This window comes from Lissotriton helveticus, chromosome 9 (genome assembly GCF_964261635.1).
Source record: "Lissotriton helveticus chromosome 9, aLisHel1.1, whole genome shotgun sequence".
Classification (NCBI taxonomy): Eukaryota; Metazoa; Chordata; class Amphibia; order Caudata; family Salamandridae; genus Lissotriton; species Lissotriton helveticus.
Window position 1 is genome coordinate 1,144,990,299 of NC_136070.1, and position 14,739 is coordinate 1,145,005,037.

Consider the following 14,739-nt stretch of genomic DNA (forward strand, 5'->3'; position numbering starts at 1 on the left):
ACTCCTTTTATGCTCTTAATTAAAGCGGTAGCTCTGTCATCTGCAACCTTATAGGCGAGAATTTTGCCAATTCTATCACCACTCTCATATTGTGATAGTTTATACTTGTGTAGCTTAGTATTAACTCTATCCCTGAGAAATTTTTTGGTCTCGCAACGTAAGGTAATTAGTTTAAGTTCCAGCCTTGCTTTATTCAAATTAGTAGTTAACCCTGCATCCTCCTGCTTAGTAATTTCAGCCAAGTGTTCTTCCAAGGCCCTGATCTTAGATGTAATGCTCCGTATCTCCTCTTTTTGATTAGTATTCTGCTGAATAATAAATTGCTGGGCAAAGCCTCTAATACTTGCTTTGCAAGCATCCCATACAGTAATAGGTAGGGCCGAGTCAATATTAAACTCCAGAAATTCTTTTATATGTTCCTTCAGCAGATTGATGAATAGGAGATTAGATAACAAATGTCTTGGAAATGAGAATAGCCTGGGTTCCTGTTTTTTAGATAAGATATTAAAGCCGAACAGAATGGGATTGTGGTCTGAAGTTACTTTAGGACAGATCTCCATTCTACTACCTTTAAGTATATTATCCGTAGTCCAAGCCATATCAATGCGGGAGCACATTTTATGCGATATTGAATAGTAAGTATATCCAGCCAATGTCGGATAGAGATTTCTCCAAACATCTTTTAAGTTATGTATGCGTGCAAGTTCTAAAATGGCAGCCCTTGTTTTACGCATACGTTGTGAGGGGGTGCACTTCGTAGTGTCTTTTACATAGTTAATTACACAGTTGAAATCTCCCATTAATATTAGCTCCCCCTCCCAATCTAGTAATTAAATATTAAGTCGGTCAAAGACTGCTGCATCGTCATAATTTGATCCGTACACTGCACATAAGATATATTTACGGTTTGATAACATTAATTGTCAATTGCCCACCTACCGGTTTTATCAGCAGCAGCTCTAAGAACTTCTACCTCAAGTGATTTTTTCTTGAGTATAGCCACTCCCTGGATTGATGCATTTAATGGAGTACATCTTATTAGCTCAAACCCCCCTTGTTCTAACATTTTTCTATCTTGAAAACGAATATGGGTTTCACTGAAAAGTACAAAATGGGGATTATACATTTTAAGTTCTTCAAAAACAAGTTGTCTTTTTCTTTTATTGTTGAGACCTGAAACATTCCAGGCTAAGCAGCTAGCTTGATACATATCTTAATTCAAATATGTTCTGAATAACTGTTTTAGTCATACAAAAAATAGACAGTTTCTTACTCAATCTGTTCCTTAAGTCTTTTCTGCTTGTGTCATCTTTTTCCCCCCCTGAAAGCCCCCCCTCCCCTCCAAACTTCATCCTCTAGCCCTATCCTCCAACCCCTAGAGCTCCCCCCCCCCCAAATTACCTACCAGGAAGCCTCCCTCTATCATCGGCTGCCGATGATTGGGCAGCCTACCAACAAGGTCTCCTCAAGGACCCCCCTCCCTCTATATATCACTCATAAACGGACCAAAGAACATGAGAGAAGATATGTAAAAGAGAGCAGAAGAGAAAAAAAAAGGGAGATCTTTTATAGTAAGGTCATAGTAAGGTCATGACCATTAAACATCTATCACCTAATGATCCGATGCCATCTTAGAGAGCAGGGGCTTGTTTCCATGAATTTCAGAGATGCACATTGTGGGCAGACTGAACAAGTTGATAGGTCATTGTAGGGGCCTGTGTTCAAAGGCTCCTTGGAAGTGCTTGAGATGTTTGGGCCCTTGAGACGCCCACAGGTCAGGTGTGTGTGAACTTCAGCTACACACATTGATGATAGACCAACGTAATTGGTTACGCAAACCCAGTGCAAATAGCAGTCGGTATTGTTGTCCACTGAAATCCTAGCACTCCTGGAAAATAAGGAAACTGAGGTAGCAACAGTCCTTGAACACCTGGCATGGACTAAATATTAAACTATTCAACAAGGATAATGGCTATAATACAGTTGAACTTCATAAACAAAAGGACAGTACCCTTGAAGTCATTATTTGCTGTCCATTGGACTGCACTGCATGTCAGCATTATTCCCCTCGATGCAAAGTAACCTGAAGGGCATTTTAAATCTTGAATCGGGGATGTCACAAATTCCACCAAAGAATTTTTATACCTACAATGAATTGATATTCCACTGGCCCATATAAAAGGATCCCCTACTCACACACCTCATCTTTGCAAAAACCTCATTCCATTCTCTGGAAAGAATGTTGACTCAATCACAGCAAATATCTTGCCTATAACCTTCGCTTCTGCAAAGCCCAAAGCCACTAAAACGTCATTGGTATTAATACCTAAGATAATTCTGGCTCAATCAACATTTTCTTCCATAAGAAATGCACTTCCCTTTCAGAAATCTGCAATATATCCACTGTGACTCTCATCCACTTGACACTTGGTGCCACCATCACTAGTTTTTTCAGCACATCACTCTTATCTGAGACATCAGGCAGTGGAAGTGACATCACCCACCTTTCATATCTGATTGCATCATTGGGGTGTCCCATTGCCAGCATCCTTCTATGTGCTACTGTGAAGCTAAGGGAGAGGTAGGACAAATATAGAAAGAAAACATGCAGTTTGAACCTTGTCTGCATTCCATTCCTCTCACTGTCTTCATGACCTCTGAGAAAAAGGGTTCCAGGAGAAGTGCTATGAGTAACAAAGGACATCGCAGTGGTAGCAATTGTTACACAATGTCTACCCCTAACTGATTTGCAAAATCATGCAGTAACCGCAAAACGCCCAAAAACAATGCTGTTTCAATCTTTTTCTCCTGCAGAAGAGTCTCGGGCATCTTGTCCAACTTCTGCCCAGTCTCTGCATAGTTCATACCCTCCTTCACAAGTCAAATTCAGTAGGTGACATTGGGGTATCTGTCAGGGCTGGGGGACATTTACATTTTGACTGACTATTTTAGTAAAGTTTTGAAACCTGACTCTTGGCAAGAGTCGAAGTGTTTTGTGAACTTTGTAGGGTATCTTCCTCTTCTGAGCAACCCTATCAAACTTGCCCTAATGCTTGCCTGATTGCACAACTTCTTCTGAATCCATTATAAGATTCCCATTTCTAAAGCACATGCATTTAACATATAATTTCTCCGAGCTAATTTAGGCTCTGACAAAGCAGAGCTGAGAAACAGAAAGAGGCAATCACTGCTCCCTGTTTCCACTAATTTGGAGACATTCTGAATGAAATGTATCAATTTTAGAAAGTTCAATCTCATATCAGCACCACCTGTTAATGCACACCCTCATGACATGGCCCTTAATGTGTTAACTATGTGTGTATAATAACTCGCTGCATTTTATACATAATGCCATTTGAGTAAAGTACGGTATACCTTACTAAGCAATATCGCCTTCTCATAATATGATGTTTTTCATTTGCAGCTACGGGTAAGTACTATCATTTGTATGAAAACAGATTTTAAATTACTGTGTGCATGGCTAATTCCTTCGGGAGTGTCTTTATTTGTTATAAAAATGCATGTTTATGATATTTTAACTCAGTTAAACATACTAACTGGGAGAAGATGTCTAAAAACAAGCCCAGAATGTTGACAAGCTCAGTAAAGTCACGTCCTTTGACTGAAAACTATATTGCTGTTTCAAACAGCATTCTTCACGGAATTCTAATTCAATCAAAATCTTTAAAATATATGCGTAATATTAGAATATTAACTGGAAAATCAGTGCAATACTCTGCATACCAAGAATTCCGTTTAAAGGTGATGGAAACTCATGGCACCCACAGAAACTACAGTTTCATCCGAAGTGGTGGTTAAATACTGAAACATCTCAATCTGAGTGTTTCACTCTCTTTCTAAAAATGTCACAGGTGTCAATGAAGCGAAATTTTTAACACCTCGTCATTAGTGGTGTGCGAAGTTATCATGCTAGAGAAGTCTTGCATGCATCCGATCCAATGAATTAACCCCGAGCTTCCCGCTTTCCTCACGTCTGTGCACCAAACCTGCCAACACACACAGTGCCACCGTGTGACATGATATCGGCGTCCATCACATGGTCTTCCTGTGGGGTGCCGATATCACACGGTGGCAGGGAAAACGAGCTGAAGCCCACTTTAGACAGTGGATTTTCAGATGGCTTTCCAAGGCTTTGAACTGCTGCCACCAATTAAGGCGCTCGAGAACCCCAAGAGGTCGGCACCAGCCTTAGCAAGCCTTTTTTGGGGGAGAGAGGGGCTTGGGGCCAAAGTGGGCTTCAAAAGTGCCTGGTAGGTATGAGGTCCCGCCCCCTTCAAGGCCCGCTCCCTCCTCACAAGGTGAGTTTGCTCTTCAAGTTGGCAGGTACGGTGCACCCTGACATTTTCTGTGTGAGGGGCCATCTTTTCATCACAACTTTGAAACTGTATGGATGTTGGTGATGTGAAAGTCCCAATATTTTAAGACAAAACCACGGTTTTGCTGGAAACGTAAATCTACCCTTGCATAATGATTGCAACAAGTCCCACACTGTGGGAAGTCGCAACTAGAAGGGGGAAAGGGTCTTTCTAGACTGAGTTCTTGCACCCCGTCAGCTCTAAAATCAGCCACCAAGCCTCCAGGCTGCTGAGAACATGCCATAGAATGCAGTGGCGAAACAAAACTTGCGTGAGCCCCCCTGCAAAGTACATGAAGGGACCTCCCCCTTGACTCATTCAGGAGAGTTCAGGTCAGGGTACTGTGCTGACGCCCCCCCCCCCCCCCCGGAGCTCTCCCCCCTGCACCACAGGGGCTGCGGGGGACTTTGTTACGCCACTGATAGAATGGCCAGTTCCATCCTGATGAAGACCCACATTCAGAAAACTTTGCAAACTATGGTTTGTACCTGTAGTCCTTGTGTGACTTGTGCCCTTTGTTGGGTTGTACTCCCATGCATTTCAAAGGTGAACATCATCTTTGTTACTGTTCCATGTTTAATAAAGTGTCATGCACGCTTTCTGCATGCGGGATGTGAATTTAACAAACTTTGGTGTTTATTTCAGATGGTACATGGTGACTTAATGATTTCAGCTCCAGCCACATGTTTGTCCTGAGCCCCCCACCCCTACTTTACCCAGTGGCATGACACACACCTCAACCTCGAACCCATATTGTAACCTCCCAACTCATGGGTTGCCTCTCTTGCATGTCCTTGGAAAATCCCCCCACCCCTTTCAGGCACTCCCCTTCTATGTACCGTCTGCTTTGCTTCATTGATAGTGGTAGGCTGACATCTTCTGCCCAGGACATTTGTTTTATATCACAGTGTTCAATATCTCATCCTGTTGGCGTTGACTTCAAAAGGCACAGCACATCCCTGCTCCCTAAATAGAATTGGTGCACAAAAGAAGATCTCTACAAATTAAAAAGGCATAATCACTGTTCTTCATTAAATCTTTGCTTCTGAAACTGAACACAGTGAGGTCAGAAGGACACTCAGACATTGAAAGCAAAGCTGAAAATGTAATATTAAGTGTGGAAAAAGTTTTTGAATTTGTTTATGATTAAAACGTGTCTAAGTAAACAGGGTGTGTACATATATATATTAGAGTCAGCTACAGCCTCTCTTAAAATAAGGGTTAATCTCCGGATCATTATACAATTATCATAACATGTTTAACAAATTATAGTTCTGGTTTCCCATGACGAATCTGCACAAAACTTTAGGAAACAGTATGAACTTCTGTGCTTATGCCTTAATTGATAAAGTCCTTGAGAGGCAGCCAAGGGATGTAGGGTGTAGCCATAAAAGTATTCCCATATAAAATGTGTTCCCAGAAAGTCTGCTAAAGAGCCCAACACCAATTCTGCATGCAGTCATACATGATGTACTTAATGAGGCCATTGATAAGGGGAAAAGTGAAGTAGTTGGTCGGCATTACAAGTTTCTTTTCATTCAAAGGTATTTTTGCACATTTAATAAGTATATACTATGTCATTGAATTAATGGATTTTCTCCGACTTAGTTTTTATTCATGATGAACCTGTGTCCACACTGGTGTTTTCCCTATGGTCTGCTTGATTCAACTTGCTTTCCTGGCGGCCATAATTCAGTCACACCGGATCCTTTTAGAATGTAATTATTTCCCGTTTCAAGTGCCTACTAATGCATCTGCAACCACTTGGGGTTCAGTGCATCCTACTTTTTTCATGGACCATGTCTTTTGTTGAAGCTTATGGTTTACCATTTGTGATCCATACATGTTAGCTGTTTGGGATGGTTTCTGAAGGCCAGGAAAGTGACAGTGTCTTTCCCTTTTATGGTGTTTTTTGTTTAACCTTTGAGTTGGGGGTGGTAACGTAACAAACTATTACTCCCACCCCTTGGAAATCTACTTCTCCTGAAATAGATTTTCCATACTCCTAGATCCTACTCAATACCTCCAGCTATACCAGCTAAACAAAAACAGGCTAGCACAGAGATGGAAATATCTCCACAGCCAATTGAGTAATCCTTTCGACAATGTAAAGGAAGATGGTGTGGACAGATATGTGGCTTATGTGCAGTTTCCAACAAACATGTGCTTCTGAGACTGCTGCAGCCACATACCATCACATAGGTAAGTGCAGAGCCTGCTACCTTGGATCTGGACCTCTGCTTCCTCAATTTTTGCTGCTAACATACCAAGTCATTCCTCTTTTCCCCTCCAATGTTGCCGCTCTTGTGATAATGGGCCTTGTCTCTTCTTGCTACCTTTCGTCTCTGCATAGAATGGGCAGATCTTTCATTATCTGTCCCTAGAACATTGTCCACCTCCAGCAGTGTTAATGGGCCTGAGTGGCACATTGGCTCTTATTGGTTCATCTCTCATCTAACCCGTGTCCTATGGCTCAAGGTCCCTCAGTTATCTATAGCCTATAGCATTCCAATTTATTTAATTTGGGTGTGTTATTTTTGTGAATGGATCTTCAAGACAAAGAATTCATGGGTTGTCTTCTTTGCTGGAGTTTTTCCTGCCTATTCTTGTCATTTTCTGTAATTCTGTAGTCACCACCCACCCTTAGGTCCGTTACTGGAGAATCCTTAATCCAGAGCCCCGCAGGGGCATTCAATGAGCTGAAGCTCGTGGTGGTTCTGCTTTTACAAACATTGGTGTCTCTGTTTGGGCTTGTTTACACATTATTTTGCAGACAGATGAGGGTTTCAACCGTTTGCTGCAGGGGTGTCATCACTGCTTTCAAGATGGATGCTATTGAACACTGCAACCACTAAAATAGGGTTGCAGGAATTTCCAAATTTGAACGAATTTGCAATAAAAGTGCTGCTTTGTACGCTATGAACTTTAATTTCACATATGGTTATTGATCCCTGTTAACATAGTCATCATGGTATTTCCAATGCATCCCCTCTCAGACCTGCATTATTAAGTTTTTTGGAAGTACTCCATGAGAGCATATGGGAGACTCTTTCATAAATCAATGGTTTCACCTACCTCCTTAGCGTCAAATATGAGCTATTAACTGCTGCAAGTATAAAATATATCAATCTAAAATGGGAAGACGTGTGAAAAAAATAGTGCATAGTGTTGAAAATGCGGCTTGTAAAGTTATGTGCTAATCCCTTGAGGCTCAATTAAACTGTCTGCAAATTTGCCACAAATTCTTGACTCATGCGCAGAGAAATTATCCAAGGCTTTTGCTTGTGCTGAAGGGTCTCTCCGAAATAAAGGGCCATTGAAAGAAACGCTTTAGTATTTGCATTTGATATGGAACTTTCTAAATGACTTTTCTTCTCCTGAAAATGCTAGCTGCCACGTGTTATTTTAGGAATGTCTATTTTGAGTTTAGGTAAAGCCACTTGGTTACTTACAAAGACCAATAAATAATACGGTGCTTCTATTTATAGTACGCTAAAGTGCCTATACACATGTATAAAAGTAAAAACAACAAAAGTACTACTAATAATATTAATAATTATATATTAATAATACTGATCGTAGGAGTCATCATTATAATAGTAGTAATAACATTAGCAACAGTAACAAGATCAACAGCAATACTAATAGTACTCTTACTACTACTACTATTATTAATAGTATTACAACTAATAGTATTCATATTATTATTATTATTAGTAGTAGTAGTAGTATTATTATTAATATAGTATTATCTTATATATTATATTATTATATTATATTAGTAGTATAATATTTTCAATAATGTATTATTACACTAGTATTATATTATTATTATTAATATAATTATGAATATTATTATTGATATGTTTTAAATAGCATCCCATTCCCCATTTATTTTTTAAATAACATCCCATTCCCCATTTCTGCAAACTCCAAGAAAAAATAGGGTGTTATAATTTAACCAGTTCAAATTTACACAATCTTCTTTTGTTGATGGATTTAGAACTCTGAAATCTCCATTACATTGAGGGGGTAAATGGGAGTGAACTGGTCTTTTCTGCACTGGCCTGAAAGCACTGTTGTTGTACAACGCAAACTGGCCTAGTAAGCTCTTAACACACGGTGCTGTGCATTGATTGTAAAGTTGTGTCTTATATTTGTTGCACAGTAGCAACATCAACCAGCCTGTAACAGTAGGTGAATGATATGTATTCACAACCGTAGCATACCACTTAAACTTGAGTGCAAACGGAATATTGTTATACTCCTTTGGCACACTGATAATTAAAAAAATACTCCAAAAATAATCAAACCTACAAAAACCTTTGTACATAATACTATGGGTAGGAGATGTAACCTTATACTCAGAGCTGCTGATTTTGACACCGGAAACTAGGTTCAAGTCCTGGCGTTGTCTCGTTGGCTCGTCATCCTGTGATTCTAGGCAAATCACGTATTCTTCCTGTGCCTATAAATAAATAAATCTGACCGTGCATAATGTAATCTACTGCTTATATAAAGAGTTCTAGTAACCTTGTGCCACGTTTTTGGTATATAAAACTGCAAGAAAGTAAGATAATATGCAGTGGAATCCTAAAAGAGGCTGCTCCTCCAGGTCCTACTTTTATTATAGCATCTTGTTCCACACACATAGCGTTTGTCCAGTAAACCCCAGGCCACACCCAAACTGATCTCCAACATGTACCTCAAGTAAATTATCCATTGATAATGAATTCCGTGATGCTTCACCCTCAGTACCCCAGCTGGTAAATTATGTCTAGCACCCACAATGCCGTGTGTGATGTCAGTGGGTTTTGTTTGTAAAAAGCTCTTGATGTTCGGTCCCAGATGCATACCTCGCCTTGAGCTCTTTGGCAGAAAGCTGAGGGGAGGGTTAAAAGTGGGTTGAGATGGGCAAAAAAGGAACAGTGTGCAACACTTATGTCACACGAGGTATGGAAGTGGGCTTCAGAAGAAAGGAAAGCCTTTACATGTAGGACTTTTCAAACATTTTTCTACGCCAATCGAAACAGGTATTCACCAATAGTGTGAAAATATAAGGGATCAGAAGTCCTAGATGAATATCGATAGACTGAGTTAGTTTGTTTCATTGTTGACACACAAAATTATAACTTTATGAGGGAAAGGTGGAAGATCATGAAGTTTAATTTGCCATGACCGTAAATGTCAATTGGCAAACAGTTTCAAGTCTGAATAAATAAACATCCCCACATAAACATGCAATATGATACCCCTTATTTCAGTTTATTATTCTTGATTCTAGAAATTAGCTGCTCACTCTGGCCTCAATGCACAACTTGTATTTTATACCGAAGTGCAATTCAGATATCCAAACATGCAAAAGTGCAACAATGACACTAGAGGCCTGTTAGAAGGTGGTTCTGACACTATGGGCCGCCCGGATTTTTCGCTTTTTGAGCACCTAATTGTTGAGCTTTTACTGTGGGGGAGCCTCATAATCTGGGACTCACCCACAGTGAACTCATCATGAAATCATGAAGCAGACTGCATGGAGATTTTACTGGTGTCCGCCTGGCTTGACCAGGCCGCTGCGCAGCAGCTGGAGTATGGGACACCGTGCTGGTTACATGCAGACACAGGTGTACATGCGTGTGCACACGTGTAGGGGCTTCCCAGGGGAGATTCCTAGCGTGCGCAGTCCAGGAGCAGCTACAGAGGGAATGGCGTGACCAGCTTATGCAGAATTGGGTGGTGACATGGAATAGGCTTTATATCCTGGGAAGGAACATGCCAGGGAAAGTCAGTGTGTTTTACTGTGTTTTTACTTCATTATTTCCCTATGGGGATGTGGGGCCCATGGCTAAAATGACTTCCACAAAGCCGACAGATTCCAGACACGCACAAATGTCCAGTGTAGCAGATGTGAAAATGAGTATTCTGCAAAGTCCAAAGTCATATTTGTACTGCTTTTGGGTCGTCCAGAAATGTCATATTTCTCTGAGTCCCTGGCTGGGGTCTGGCCATGGCAGGTTAGATTAATGACCTTTCTTCCCAGAGCAAGATCTTCCCTCCAAGGAGAAAAGATAGGTGGAGCTAAAGCCAATCCATCAACTGCTGTCGCTGGGTGCCAGGCACCAGTTTGCACCCAGGAGAGAAGGCAGTCAAGGGGGAAGGAGTTGGGTTTCAGGGGCCATGTGGCCAGAGACACTGGACAACTCCATTTTGAACTACCCAGAGGCTGGACAAGAAGGAGGGAGGGGGCAGGGAAGCGATGTGTCGCTGTGTGATAGGACACACAGAGACTTCCTGCCAGCCCCCTACTCAACTTTTAAAAAGTACTTGCACAGGAAGAGAAGCTCTCTCTGGGGTGGGGTCTGCGGAGGCGAAAGGTGCTGGAGCCTGGTGCAATGGGCAGTTGGAAGGAGGAAACCCCTGACTGCCCCCCAGGCCCCTAACAGCGCCAGAAGAAGAGCCCAGGATCGTGGCGCAGAAGAGAGGGCCTCTGCGCAGGGAGAAGAGAGGCGCCGGGAGCCCGTGAAAACCGCTCCCTGCAGAATGCACCCTCTTGGAGACCCGGGGGACGAAAGAGAGTGCTCCCAGTGGCTGGGGGACACCACCAGGAGCGAGAAGACGCGAAAATGGGGCAGATCGGACCCCCAGGGGCTGAGATATGGCCCCCGGAAGGTGAGCGACCTTTGACCCCTAAGACAACCGACGACGAAGCACGTGGGGCTCCGCCGCCGGTCCCAGAGATGCCCCCGGGTGGGTCTGGTCCCGGGGGCTGCCCCTCAAAAGAAGTAAAGCCGGGGTGCGCCGTCGCGCACCCCGTGAATATGCCCCCGCGGGGTGCCAGGAGCCCACTCTGGCGCCCCGCCGAACCCTGCGCTGGGGAGTGCCGTCGCGCTCCCCCTGAAGCGGTGCGGGTGTTGAGGGGCCCGGGAGCCCAACTCCGGGCCCCGTGTGAGGAGGCGGGGGCGGGAGGCGCCGTCGCGCCTCCCCGCAAAGAAGATAGGAGGAAGGGCCCGGGACCCCATCCCCGGGCCCCGCGGTGCCTGAGTGAGGGGGAGCGCCGTCGCGCCCCCCCCGAACGAGTCTGGGGGCCCCGATGTCACCAGGAAGGAGGGGGGGAGTGCCGCTGCACTCCCCCGAGGCCAGTGGGAGCCGCGCTGGTCTCCGTGTCTGCCCGCCGGTGCGGGCAGACGAGAACTGAAGGGCCGGCTCCCGCGGTCGCACACAAGGGTGCGGGCCGAGCGGGGAGCCGGCGGGGGCAGCCAGGGGTGGGCTCCCTGGGCTGCCCTCCAGCATGGAAGGCCGCGGGGGTCCCGGGTGGGACCGGGACCCCAAGAAGACTCAAAGGAGGAGTCAGGGGCCCGGGTGGGACCGGGCCCTAGAAAACCGGCAGATCGGCCGGGGGTGGGCTCCCCGAGCCGAAGGACTTACCTGGGGGTCCGGGTGGGACCGGACCCCCCACCGAGGGCCCAGGAAGCGGCAAAGGGCCAACGCGGCTCTCCCCGGAGCAGCGGGAGAGCCGCTCATCTATTATGCAGCCGGGCCCATAATGCCTTGCAGTCCCGGACCGGCCTGCAAGGGCAATGCAGCGTTTTCTTGGCTTGTGGTGGCCCCAGAAGAACGGGGTCACCACTATACAGGTTTAAGGGTGCTGGGGGAGCTGCAGGAGTAGCGCATTCTCCCCCCAGCGCGAGAAAAAGTCCCACCCCAAGTGTCTTGGGGAGTCCAAGGAATCAACCCCTCCAGGGCTCAACTGGCCGTTAACACCTTCTGGGCTGGAGCTTTTGGTTCTTCAGCTGAAGGTGTTTTGACAATCTCATCAAGGAGTGAAGCTGTGCGAGGGAGGTTGTCTAGAAAGGCGTCCCCTGGAGGTGAAGTGGTGTAATTTCACTGAACTGCGATTATTAATGGTTATTTCTTGAAGAGGGACTGAATTTCACCTGGTTAAATGGAAGTGCTGGTGCAAGGTGATGTCATAAGGAAAATGGATTTAAGTGGCTAGACATGCCTGCTAGGGTGTCTGACTGTAGATACTTAAACCGGTGATTTTATCTGTGATGCCTTTAGGGGCTGTAATTGCAATGCATTCTAATGATATCCAAATGTGCTGAGTACTGTCATTCTAAAGTGTGCATAAACATGTATTCTTGCTGCTGCGCTTAGGTGAAGACCCCAGACTGTTAGCCCTTAAGATGAAGAGGTGAATACTGTATGGTCAGTAGGAGATGCTCAGTCAGGGTCATGTGTCACCAAGGCAGGTGTAACCTGTTTAATGCTTGTTGAGGTACTGGGGGGGGTCGCCACTGGGGTGGTGCCAGTGCGGAGGGCCCTCGCGCCAGGTTAAGACCAATTCACCGCATTGGGGGCAAGATGATGTGCATACATGGGAGTGGTGGTACTAGACCCCACCCCTCTGCGGGAGGGGTGGAGATGTTATGCAATGTTACAAAGTAATTCCAACAGCTTATGTATATTTGTAAATTGGTGTATAGTATTGAGTGATGTGTGTGTTTAATAAATGTACTCTTACTTTTATAAAGCAAAGTACAGACTGGACAATCAATTATTGAGTGTTATTTATGCGCACCTGCAAATGGCGATTACTAGCCCACACCACTTCCCTTGAGTAAGCCTCAGACTGCTCTGCAACGCTACCCTCTGAGAGTCAGGCGCTGCCCTAGGGTGTTTGGTTCCCAGTGAAGGACAAATGTGTCATGTTATTTGTGCAGGCCTCACAGATACTGCCTCGTTTTCCAACAAGGCCTTATTACGATGGTGGGCGGACGTATCGGGGATTGGGGCTGTTGCAGTTCCGCAGTAGGCATTTTGACGCGACTGCCACCACGGCGGTCGCAATGCCTATATTTTGCATTGCGGCGGGTGCTCCTGGATGCAACACCTGCCCCAATGCAGAAAAGGGACACTGCACATATCCGTGCACTACGTGACAGGCACCATGCGGTGCTTGCCACATGGTGCAGGGGTAGGTAGGGGGCACCATAGGTGCCCACCAGGTCCTGTGTCTGGGGGCTAGGGTGCAAGGGGGCCCACTAGGGATCCTCAGTGTGCCTTTCCACCAGGCTTCTCATGGCGGATTCACCGCCATGAAAGGGCTGGCAGAAAGGTTGTGTTTGGTAGGCACCGCCACCATTGTAGGCATTACACCACATCCGATGGACCAACGGGCTCCTTGAGCCCGTCGGATCCCTTTCCGACTGCCACACAGCCGTCCACCATCCAAAAGTGGGGGACAGTAAACTTGGTTACGATGGCGGGAAGACCGCTACCGACAGCCTGTCGGTGGCAGTCTCCCCGCCATCGTAATCAGGCCCTAAGTTACTACATCTTTATTCACAAAAACACCTTGTGGAATTGTAAATAAAGTGCAGGTTGCCACTGTTGTAAATGTAGGAGGAGAAACTGGGTAACCGACAAACTCATATGTTTGTGGGAATTCACAGAAAAATTGCAAATAATTCATGATCAGCTAAACACACATAAAGCTCCCCCTGTGAGAGGCAAGAGTAAGGGCCTTTTCATGTAGGAACGAGTAGATAACCCTCTACGTTTCATTTGAATGCAGAAGAACAGAAAAAATTAAAATAAACTACTTGTATAAAATTCATATTTCATGATTTCCTCATGTAGGTCTTCCACCATGTGGTAAATTCACTTTATTATATTTTATCCAGTTTGAGTACTAGTAGAAATCTTTAACCGGCCTGCATTTTTAAATCTCCGAAAAGTCAGAAATCTAAACCAACCCATGAGTGAATCCATAGATTTAGATTTAAGACTATTGAAATCCACGCCTGTGAGTCGGCCCCTTACTATTATCCTCCTCCTTTACTACTCAAGGCTAAACAGGCTGGGCTCTCGACAATTCTGAAAGTAATTAATATTCCTTGACACAGCAGCACTAACTGACAGGTCCCATGTTAATTGGCCTTTTGACCACAGTTGGTTCACATGCTCTATTTAGTGACTAATTAGTTTTGGGTGCCTAAATTGTTAAATCTTGCCTGTATTTTCTTTTATTTAAAATGTGTACAGTTTGTCCTTTCAAACGGCCCATTTTGTGTCCAATACTAAATGAGCCTTCCTTCTCTACGAGTGTGTTATTAAAGAGCTTACTCTTTACCTAAGGGAACTCTTTAAAAGTACCATGCTATATCTTGATGTCAACTTGTGTGATTAGCTAAACGGAAAGAGGGTTATGAGGGATAAACACATGGAATACTACAGAACAACCCAATACAAAAATATCCACTTTCTTCTTAAAAGTGCAATAGAAATATAAAAAATGTGCATGATTGATTAGGAGACATTAAAACATATTTTAGTTTTTGTTTGGCATGGAAAATAATGCTGT

General features: G+C 44.4%; 1 protein-coding gene across 1 annotated transcript in view; it reads left to right on the forward strand.

Annotated features, from left to right (window-relative positions):
• The window catches only part of ERC2 (ELKS/RAB6-interacting/CAST family member 2), a 2,322,684-nt gene that overhangs the window by 1,239,808 nt on the left and 1,068,137 nt on the right, over positions 1–14,739 (forward strand). The window lies entirely within an intron of this gene.